This window comes from Physcomitrium patens, chromosome 17, assembly GCF_059467195.1.
Source record: "Physcomitrium patens ecotype Gransden chromosome 17, ASM5946719v1, whole genome shotgun sequence".
Classification (NCBI taxonomy): domain Eukaryota; kingdom Viridiplantae; phylum Streptophyta; class Bryopsida; order Funariales; family Funariaceae; genus Physcomitrium; species Physcomitrium patens.
This window is the reverse complement of record NC_143426.1, coordinates 14690747-14702376: the sequence shown is the minus strand read 5'-3', so window position 1 is coordinate 14702376 and position 11630 is coordinate 14690747.

Here is an 11630-nt window from a genome sequence, read left to right as displayed (position 1 = left end):
AGTCTATAGTTTAACCACATGGACTTTCTAGTGTGAATATAGAAACAACTAGCCTAGTCAACAATGTCCAATTAGCATGTAGATACTTGTCTTGTTAGGCTGTATGATAACTTGATAGGATATGGTGGCTAAATGGTATTACCACCAAAAAATGGAGGCTATAACTTGTCAACTAATAAAGTGGTGTCAATAGCCTATTCTACTTTATGTCTAATAGGAGTTATACACTCTATTAACACTCCTACTTAATGACGTATTAGACTAACTTAATTTGATGATTTCCATCATTTCTTTGAATTTATAATATTTTTCATGAATTAGATCTTTAGTCAAAACATTTGCAACCATGTCTTGAGTCTCACAAAAAACTAAGTTGATGTCACCATTATCAATCTTTTCATCAACAAAGTGATGATAAATTTTAATATGCTTAGTAGTAGCGTAGAATGTAGGATTCCTTGAAAGAAAAATGTAACTTTGATTATTATTGAAAATATTCAAAGGACTATCTTATAAAAATCTAATGCCTTTAAAAAACCTATGAAGCCAAATTACCTCCTTTGTAGTATGAGTAGCTGCTATGTACTATGCTTCAGTGGTAGATATTGTGACTGTTGGTTGCTTCTTGCTATTCCAACAAGTTGCACTACTAGCCAACAAGAATGTTTAACTAGTAGTTGAACATCGTATATCAATATCTCTTACATAGTCTACATCAGAATAACTAATCACTTGCAATCTTGAAGAGCTTTGACCATATTATAGCATATAATATGATATGCTTTAAAGATATCACAAAATTTATTTCACAGCTATTCAATGTTGTGGGCTAGGATTTGCCATGTATTGGCTAATAACTCCTACTAGATATGAAGTATTGGCCCGAGTGCCTATCATTGCATACACTAAATTGTCCATTATATTTCTGTATGGAATCTCTTTCATTGCTTCAACCTCCTAAAAAATCTGTGGACTCATGTGTCTTGACAATTTATTGTTAGAATCCAAAGATATAGGCAAAGGTTTACAATCTTTCATGCCAAACCTTTCAAGGACATTTTCCATATACTTTTGTTGATTGGGATAGATTTTACAAATCTTTTGGTTCCTAATAATTTGTACATCTAAAATATAGTGGATTTCTTCTAAATCCTTCATTTTAAACCTCTTAGCCAAGTTTCTCTTTATTTCTAAGAGATTTTTTTTGTTATTAGACACAAGCATCAAGTTATCTATATAGAGTGCAATGGTGATGAAGAATCCATCAGTTGTCTAAAAAACATAAATGTTAGAATTAACATAGCTTCTTTTCAAATTTTGTGAGACAAAATAATCATCTATCTTCCTATACCATGCCCTAAGAGATTATTTGAACCCATAGAGAGTTTTAGAGAGTTTATACATCAATTATTTTTCACCTTCTAATATATAGCCTTCTAATTGATCCATACATATATCTCCTCTTCAACATCTCCATTTAAGAATGTTGACTTGACATCCATTTGATGAACTTTTAAATCTTCAAATGTAACTAGTGCAAGAAGTATACAAATCGAGGTCATTTTTGCCACAGGACAAAAGTCTTATTATAATCAATATCTTCTTTGTGTATATAATCTTTTGCAACAAGACTTGCTTTGTAGTGCTTCACTGAACTATTTACATTATATTTGATCTTCAAAATTCATTTGCAGCTAATCGATTTTTTGTTTGCTTGCAAAGGTGTCAAAGTCCAAGTCTTATTGTCAATAAGATTCTCGTACTCTGAATCCATTGCTTCTTTTTACTTCCAAGTATTATTCTTTTTTATAGCTTTAGTGATAGTAAATGATTCTTCAGTGCTTGTGTGAAAAGTATGTACCATATACGTTGAAGATATGAATGACTTGGAAGGAATTCAAGCCAATTCTAATTTATTAATTACTTGTTATTGTGCCAAAAGTTGAGCTCTTATATACATCATTATAAGTGAAGGTGGAGGTAGAGGTAGAATTAGAGGTAGGTTTAAATTTGCATATTGTTGTTCAAGTGCTCGAGCTTGTATTTGAATATCTCAAACATAAGATGAAGATTCAATAGTTTGTTGTTGGTAACCTTTAGTAGTGTCTAAATCTCCCATTGTATCTTCAGTATTATTTTTTGAATTTGATAAAGATTCCATAGATTTAATTTTAATCCTTATTTCTTTAGGTTTATCAATAGAAACATCCAAAGTTCCTTCCGTTTACTTAGAGTCTTCACACTCAATAAACTTAACATCACAATTCTTACTTATGGAACCATTTTCAATATCATAAAAATGATAGTACTTAGTATCCTTAACATAGCTCAAAAATATATATTTTTTGCTTTTGAGGTCAAATTTTGTACATTTTTCATTTGGAACATGCACATAGGTATTACATCCAAAGACACAAAGGTGTTGTAATAAAGATTTTATACTTGATTAAACTTCTTTGGATATTTTTTCTTCCACAATTGTAATAAGAGCTCCATTAAGGACATATATTGTATTATTAATGGCTTTTGCTCACCATTCATTTGAAAGTTGTTAATGTTGTAACATGCATTTCACACTCTCAAATAATATCTAATTCTTGTATTCTACAATTCCATTTTGTTGAGGTGTATAAGGCATTGAAAATTTTCTTTCAATGCCATATTACTCACAAAATTGCTTAATGGCCTTAAATGTATACTCTCCTCTATTATTACTACATAGTTTTTGAATCTCTAAGGCCATTTGTTTTTCAAGTAGAGCCTTAAAAATCCTAAAGTTATCCAAGACTTCAGACTTTTGTTTTATGAAATATACAAAAAAAATTCTTAAAAAATCATCAATAAAAATAATAAAGTATTTTTCTCTTCTATGAGATCTTATCCTCATAGGACCATTTACGTCGAAATGTATCAATTCTAAGAGTTTTGTTGCACTAGTACTATATTTTGTTGGAAAAGCATCACAATGTTGTTTTTCATAAACTCATTCTTTACAAAACTATAACTTTGTGTCCTTGCTAATGTTCAAATGAGTAACCATATCACCTGGTTATAGTTTCTTCAAGCCCAAAATGCCAAGATGACGATATTGTTGATGCCAGAGATCAGCCTTGTTTAAAGTTTATTTTGTTTCAATAATAAAAGAAGTCTTTTTATCTTCATCTAAAGATCTCAATAGTTTGTATAAGCTACCATGTCTAACATCTTTGATGGCTATGTTGTTTCATTTCATGAGACATGTATCAACATTCAAATTGATTTTATAACCTTCATTTATCATTTTACTAAGAAAAAGCAAATTCTTAGCCAATCTTTCAACATGCAAGATATCATGTACATCCTTGCAAATATTGTTAAAAAATTGGAAAGAGATCTTACTTTTTTTTTTGGTAGTAAATCTAGTATCATTGCATAAATAGACTTTAGGGCCTTGCAATAGATTTTTATAACTTAAAAATTAACTTCGATTTCTTGTCATGTATTGAAAAGCACCAGAATTCTTGTACCATTCTTTATCACTCATTGTAACAAACAATGCAGCTACAAAGATATATTCATCAACTTTTCAATCTTTCTTATCTATTGTATTAGTTTGCTCTTTTGAAAAGTTTTCTTTAACTTTCTTGACTTCATGTCCTTCTTTTTAATCCAACACTCTTTTTCATAGTGACCTTTCTTGCAACAATATCTACATTTGAAATTCTTTTTGTCATCATATGAAGACTCTACATGAGTATGAATATGAAAATGTCACTTGGATTTTCTTTCCACAGCTAATATTGCTTTGGAGGTTGATCCCCCATTCTTGTCGTGAGATTTTTGCTATAATAGTTGAGTTGTGACCATTTGTAATATTAATTCCACTTGAGATCTTGTTCCTAGTGTCACCACTAATGCTCGATATGATTCTAAGAGATTCTCCATTAGTGCCATTATAAAGTATGTATCAAAAATCTTCTTAACAATAGAAGAAAGTTACTCAGCCATCTCCTATAGCTTGCTTATATATGTAACAATGTTGTCACTTTCACTCATTTGCATAGTCTAGAACTTGCAAATCAAGTATAATAGGCTCAAAGTATTTTTTACTTCATATGTTGCTTCTAGACCTTGCTATGTTGTCTTTGTGTTTTCAACTTTACTTGAGGTCAAAAATTTTGTATCTATAAGATATAAACAAATTATAGATAATGCTCTTTGATTTATATCTTCCCATTTTTCTAATTCTTGTAGATCTACAGATAATCCAATAGGTTTCTTATATTTTCCACAAACAACCTTCCATAAATCCTTAGCAATGAAAAAAAATTAGATTTTTTTTTTACAAGTTCTAATTGTCTCTATCAAGTTTTTCTATAATATCATAATTCATTACCATCTTACAAGAAATATGCCCTAAATAGAAGAAAATAGAAAAATAGAAGAAGAAATAGAAGGTGAACAGAAATGAGATTTACGTAAGATTTTATACAGACTTATAGACTTTTTGAGTATTAATAAAAAATCTTAAAGAATTTCTAAAAATTTCTAAAATATTTTAAAATATGGAAATTATATCATTAACATTTTAAAAATATTTCAACTTAAAATTCTAAAAATTATAATTTCTAGACCTCTTTACATGAAACTATATCCAAAAACTTAAAAATAAATCAAATTTAGAGCTCTCTAGTCTTGTTAGAAATCCTTAGACTGTATTGGCCTTGCTCTCATTGCCGGGTCCTGCTGCTATTGCTGCTAGGACTTGCTACTATTGCTAGGTCCTCCTTCTGCTATGAGGTCCTACTACTATTGATGGACCCTACTATTAGTCTAATCAAATAAATAGCTATAAGTTCTAGCACCTATTGCTTGTAGCACTAAAATTTGAAAATATTCTTTTTCTTTCAAAATTAATACCTCATCGCTTCAATTATGAGCTATCAAAAATATTAGTGGTTTGAGTTCTAGGCTCACTAGAGGTTCAACTCCTTTCAAGCTATTGTAAAAAATAAAACCTCTTCAAAGTTGATGAAAAGATCGAGTCCTGCAAAACAACCTAAATTGATTCACTCAAATTTATTAAAGGATAAATCTATAATATTAAGGCTTTGATATCATATGAAAAAATAAAAAAGAAGTGTATTGCTAAAATAAAAGTTTTATGAAGCAAATACAAAAGAATTCTCTACTTTACTATCAAAGATTCAAGAGAACAAATGCTTAAAATGAACCTCTACTTCCACTCCATATATAGCATAAGTCCATGATCTAACTACATAGACTTTCTAGAGTGAACAAATAAACAACTAGCTTAATCAATAATATCCAATTAACATGTAGATACTCATCTTGTAAGGCCATATAACGGCTTGATAGGCTATGATGGCTAAATGGTATTACCACTAATAAATGGCAGCTACAACTTGTTAATTGACCAAGTGGTATCAATTGCCTATTCTACTTTATGTCTCATACGAGTTACATATTATATTAATAAATAGTATAATAAAAAATAGAATATTATCTAATTTATTTAATAATAATAATGTCAAGCATAAGTACTTATATATTTCAAGTTTAATCAAAGATGCAAGATTACTAAATTTATTTGACAATGATGTTAGATTTTAGCACCTAAATAGAGAAAGTTTAGTTAAAGATTTAAGATTTTTTAATTCATTTGATAATAATTTTAAGTTAAAATATGTTTTATATAAAATTCAATCAAAGATGTAAGATTGCCTAATTCATTTAGAAATAATATCAAACTTGAATATCCATATTGATGAAGTTTGGTCAAAGATATATAATTTTTCAATTTGGTAGACAATGATGTCAAGTATGAATCTTCTTTTATATGAAATCTAATCAAAGATGTAAGATTGTTTAATTAATTTGGCAATGATTTTAAGCTTGAGTACTTAGTATCGAGGACATAAATCTTGAAGAAAGAAATCTTTAATACACTCTTATGATATTAAAAAGAACTCAAAAGTCACTCAAAGATGATATATTATTGAATTAGAATGGCTATTGCAATAGACATGAAGTTTAGAAAGTCTTGAAATAAGACTAGGGACTAGAAAAGCATTGACAAGAGTGAAGAAAGCTTCATTCTTGCCACCATATATACTCTTAACTAGGAGCTATGTAGCAATATCCTGTACAATCTCCAAAACGTGTTAACTTTGCAAGACACATATCTTAACTTGCAAAGCAAGTTTTCTATATAAGCGCCACATAATTAGCTTGTTTTGAAAGCTATCAATACGTGGTTAATTTTTTGACCAAGTTTCTAAACTATCAATCAATTACAAACACATATAAAGTCAAAGCAGCATCTATAAAGCTTTTAAGAAGCTTTTTTAGAAGGTATTATGAAATTAACTTACTTTTATCTACTTTTATTTATTTTTACTTACTTCTATCTAATCATATAGATATTTATCAAAGTACCTATATATATCTGTAATATTATTCTCCCTTCTAGAGATGAGTTTAATGAGGAGCAATTTTTATATGTTGAAGAAATCTAAGATGTGATGAATTATATTTGTCACATATTTTGATCTTTGTTTTCTTTGGAGATAGTTGATAGGTCCTTTTAGCCATCAATAATAATCCATAATAAGATAAGAAGACCACCTTATTATTCTATCATTATTACGGTCTTTGTAACTTACTTTAAATAAAATATTTAGAATACAGTCAGGAGTTGTTCCTACCTTTAATAAAATCACCAAACATTAGGAGTCCCTTCTAAGGTCATGATATCAAACACGTTGTGTCTATCCATCTATTCAAGAAAGGACATGTTGTTCTTGAGGATCTTCATCTCGATTATGTCATCTTGAAGGTTGTGACAATTGCAATGTCTTATCTAGTAAATCTGCAAATGAAAGCTCTTGAATTGAATCTATTGGTTGTTAATTCTCCATCTCCTTAGCATCACAAATATAGAAAAGCTACCAAGACAAATAGAAGGTAGAATGTTATCTTCTTATGATCTTCTTTCTTTTATACCAAAGATTTGATATTCTTGATTTTTATTTTGATGGATGTTGTCAATGAAAAGCTTCAATTCTCTTTACTGCATTTGCAAGATTCTTTGCTGGCTCTCATGTGTATTCATTAATATCATATCTATGCCAATGAATAAGATATTTCAATATATTTCACCGCCACCTTAAATCTAAGACTTTTTCTATCTCAAACTCTTGATTATTATTTATTTCTATAGAAGGAGGTAGTATTTGTCTTTTTCTTGAGATATTGTCACGGACACAGAAATACACGCTCGAGATCTAACAAGAAGTTCAAGAAGAACTGGCAAGAACTAGATTAATCAGATGAATACAAGAACAACACTAGAGAGGTGAGCTAGAGCTCCAAGAGATGTGTTGTCCAGACTGAAGAACTCTTCAGCCTTGATTCTAATATATACTCCTATTTACGAAGCTTCTTAAGCAACTTCCACCAATTAGGAAGCTTCTTAAGCAACTTCCACCAATTAAGAAGCTTTTCAAGCAACTTCCACCAACTAAGAAGCTTCTCAAGCAACTTTCACCAACCAGGAAGCTTCTTAAGCAACTTCCACCAACTAGGAAGCTTCTCAAGTAACTTCCATCAACTAGGAAGCTTCTAGAAGGTTCCAGAGACTTACTTCTAAAAGATTCTAGAAACTTGTCTCTAGAAGGTTCTAAGTACTATGTTCCTAACATCACCCCCTCCTTTAGCTTCAAGGTCTCTGAGAAGCAATGTTATTGTTAATCAGTACCAACGTAAGAAAATGAAGATCGGTCGCATAACGTTTGCTATGGACTCCAACTGTTGTTCATGAGGCAAGTGATTCATCAGCCCTTAAAGCCAACAGTAGTGGCCCACGCCTTCGACTTTTCACCAAGCATGAACTTTCGTATCCTCATTTTAAAATTGTCCTACAAACATGCCTTGTGGCTGACTATCGTAAGCAGGCTCGAACTCAAATACAATCACCAGTGATCGGTTACTCGGTATCCTTCGTCGTGGTCGTGGTGTAGGTGGTTCTTCATCTCAAGGTCGCCTTTCTGAGCTAGTCGATTGATATAATCTGACTGGCATAGTATCTATCTCTTGGCTATCCATATTAGAAGACCAAAATAACTACATCAACTACGAGTTTTGATGGTGCTTACCTCCTTTCTTATATTCTTGGGTGAGCAAGCTTCAGAAAGAAGCTATCGTCAAATCGGCTTAGGTTTATGAAGATGTTGTTGATGAAACTTCTGTATCTTTTACGACGCATTGGCAAGATTTTCAGCTGGTTCCCACGTTCGCTCATTAATATCGTAGTCGCATCAATGAAGAAGATACTCTAACTTGCCCCCATCTTCGTCGTGAATCCAACACCTTTTTGACCTCGTATTCCTCGTGGTTCTCGATTTCAATACTAGGTGGCGGACATTGCATTCTTCCAGAAAAAGACGACTCTTGATAAGGCTCCAACAGAGAAGCATGAAAGACTAGATGTACCTTAATAGAAGCCGGTAATTCCAGACGGTACGCCACTGGATTGATTTGCTTCTAGATGATAAAGGTCCCAATCTTCGATAGTCCAACTTATCACATGGTCGCTTGGTCTTGATATTCCGTCAAAGAAGCCATGCTTTATCTCCAATTTTGAAAGTAGGTGCTTGATTCTGAAATCAATCTATAGACGCCTTGTAGGATTCTTGAGCGGATTGTAATTGAAGCTTCAACGTATTTTGAAGCTCTGATAGTTGTTTCACAAATCCTTCAACTGTTGGATTGTTACTTGTTGACGGACTCAATAAATCAAGCTTCGGATGATACCCATAGTTGAAAAAGAATGGTGTGTATTGAATCGACGCATGGAGGGTGTTGTTATATGCAAACTCGGCTAATGGCAGATATGCGGTCTAATCGTCTTGTTGATAGTTGATGCTGTATTGTAAGTATTGTTCCAAGACTTGATTCACCCGTTCCGTTTGGTTGTCAGTTTTAGGATGAAAAGTCAAAGAAAGCTTGATATCCACCTTCAGTATCTCAAAAAGAGATCTCCAAAACTTTGATACGAACTGGGTTCCTTGATCTGATACGATATCATCTGGTAGTCTATGATATCGATACACATTATCGAGAAAGAGCCTTGTTGTGACTTCACTGGACGATGTCTTCTTGCAAGGAACAAAGCGTGCCATCTTTGTAAGCCGATCTACCACGACAAAGATGCTGTCAAATGAGTTCGATGATGGTAGGTCCGTGATGAAGTCCATGGAAACTAAAGACCATGGTCGACATGGAATCAGTAATGGTTGTAGGAGTTCATAAGGGCGATGTCGAGGATTCTTAGATCTTGAACAAATATCGTAGGAGTGGACAAAATCTTTCACATCCTTCCACATTTGGAGCCACCAAAAATCTTGAGAAATAAGCTCCAAGGTCTTGTTGAATCCAAAATGTCCCGTAGCTGGAAAATCGTGGCGAGATTGAAGAACTCGAAGTTGTGCTAGTCCTTTTGGAATATACAACCACTCCTCAAAGTATAAAAGATCTCCCTCTACCTTGAACTTGTCGTCATTGGTACGCTGCTTGATATCAATGGCTACTGGATCTTCAATGGTTACGGCATATACCTGGTTCAGGAAGTCAGCATCAATTGGCACAATAGTAGCGCAAAGCTGAAATTGCTCTGGCTTCAATAACGTCGTATATTGTTGAATAAACACTGCTTCTCCAGCCTTTGGTACAAGATACAATCTCCTCAAGAAGGCATCGGATAGTCCTTGCTGCTTTCCAGGTCGATAAGTGATAACAAAATTGAATCTAGATAGCAACATACTCCATCGAGCTTGACGTCGATTTAGAACTTGAGCCGATATGAAATACTCCAAATTCTTGTGATCAGTGTATATGGTCACTGGGTGTGCAGTTCCTTCAAGAAAGTGATGCCATTCTTGGAAAGAATCCACTATAGCAAGAAGTTCCTTATCGTGGATCTCATAATTGATTTCAGCAGCAGAGAACTTTCGAGAATAAAATACAACTAGATGGAGCTTCTTGTCTTCTCTCATTTGTGAAAGTACAGCTCCCAAAGCAAAATCCGAAGCATCAGTTTCTAAATAGAAGGCCTTTGTAAAGTCTAGATGTACCATGATTGGAGCCGTAGTAAATGTCGTCTTCAGGTCTTGAAATGCCTTCTCTGCTAGAGGTCCCCATTCCAGCTTATCCTTGCATGTCAATCGAGTGACAGGAGCAGCAACTTGAGAGTAATTCTTGATGAAGATTCGATAGAAGTTAGCAAAACCAAGAAAGCATTGTACGTCTCTCACCGTCTTCGGAACCTCCCAAGACATGATTGCTTCCACCTTCTTGGGATCCATCTTCAAGCCTTCCGTAGTCGCAACGAACCCCAAAAACTCCAATTCTATTTGGTGAAATAAACACTTCTCCAACTTGGCATATAGTCCTCGCTTGCATAGTTTCTCCAAGACCAAACGAATGTACTTTTCATGCTCTTCCTCGTTTTTGGAGAATATCAAAATATCATCCAAGTAGATGACAATAAAATCATCAAGGTGCTCCCAAAAAATGTCGTTCATCATATGTTGGAAGACTGTTGGAGCATTGGTAAGACCAAAGGACATGACATTATATTCAAAATGGCCATACCTTGTATAGAACGATGTCTTCCACTCATCTCCTTCCTTGATTCGTACGAAGTTGTAAGCTCCCCTTAGATCAATTTTTGTAAAGATCCTTGTACGTCCAAGTTGTTCTAAGAGACCAAAAATCAAGGGTAACGGGTAACGATTCTTCTTTGTTATCTTGTTGAGGCCTCGATAGTCCACGTACATTTGCAACGAGCCATCTTTCTTCTTCACAAATAAGATGGGTGCCCCAGTTGATAATTTTGAATGATGGATGAAGTTCTTGGCTAGATTCTCATCGATGTACTTCCGCAACTCCGCCAACTCCGTCTGCGATAGATTGTAGATTGGGCCAAAAGGTGGTTGTGCTCCTTCCTGCAAGTCTATGGCGCAATCATATGGTCGGTGTTCCGATAGCATGTCGGCATTCTTCTTTTGAAACACGTCTTTAAAATCCTTATATTGCTCAGGTATACTTACTGTCGAGATCTCCTCTCCAGTACTTGGAGCCACATAAATGACAAATGGTATGCCTTCCTTGGACGATCTTATAAACGCTCTTGCTCCAATGAATAAGGATTTCTCTATTTGGGGTTTTCTACTAGGCTTGCTCTTGGATGATTTTGTGGAAAAGGTCATCTTCTGCAACCTCCAATCTATGGATGGGTTATGCTTTTTCAACTAGGAAAGACCAAGAATAATAGGATTTGATGGGATTCTAATAATATTGAAAATAATATGGCTACTATGGCCCTTAAACGTCACTTCTATAGGTTCTCATTCATGAGTGACACTACCAGACAATAAAGGTCGCCCATCTATGACCTCAACGTGAATAGGTTTGGATTTTTGTACTAAAGGGATCTTATGATGCTTTGCAAATTCTTCGTCTAAGAAACAAGCAGATGCTCCTAAATCTAATAATGCTAAGGTTCTCAGTTTTTGAGGGCCAATAAACAAAGGGATTGTAAAACAAAGGGCAGGATGAGCAGAAAGAAA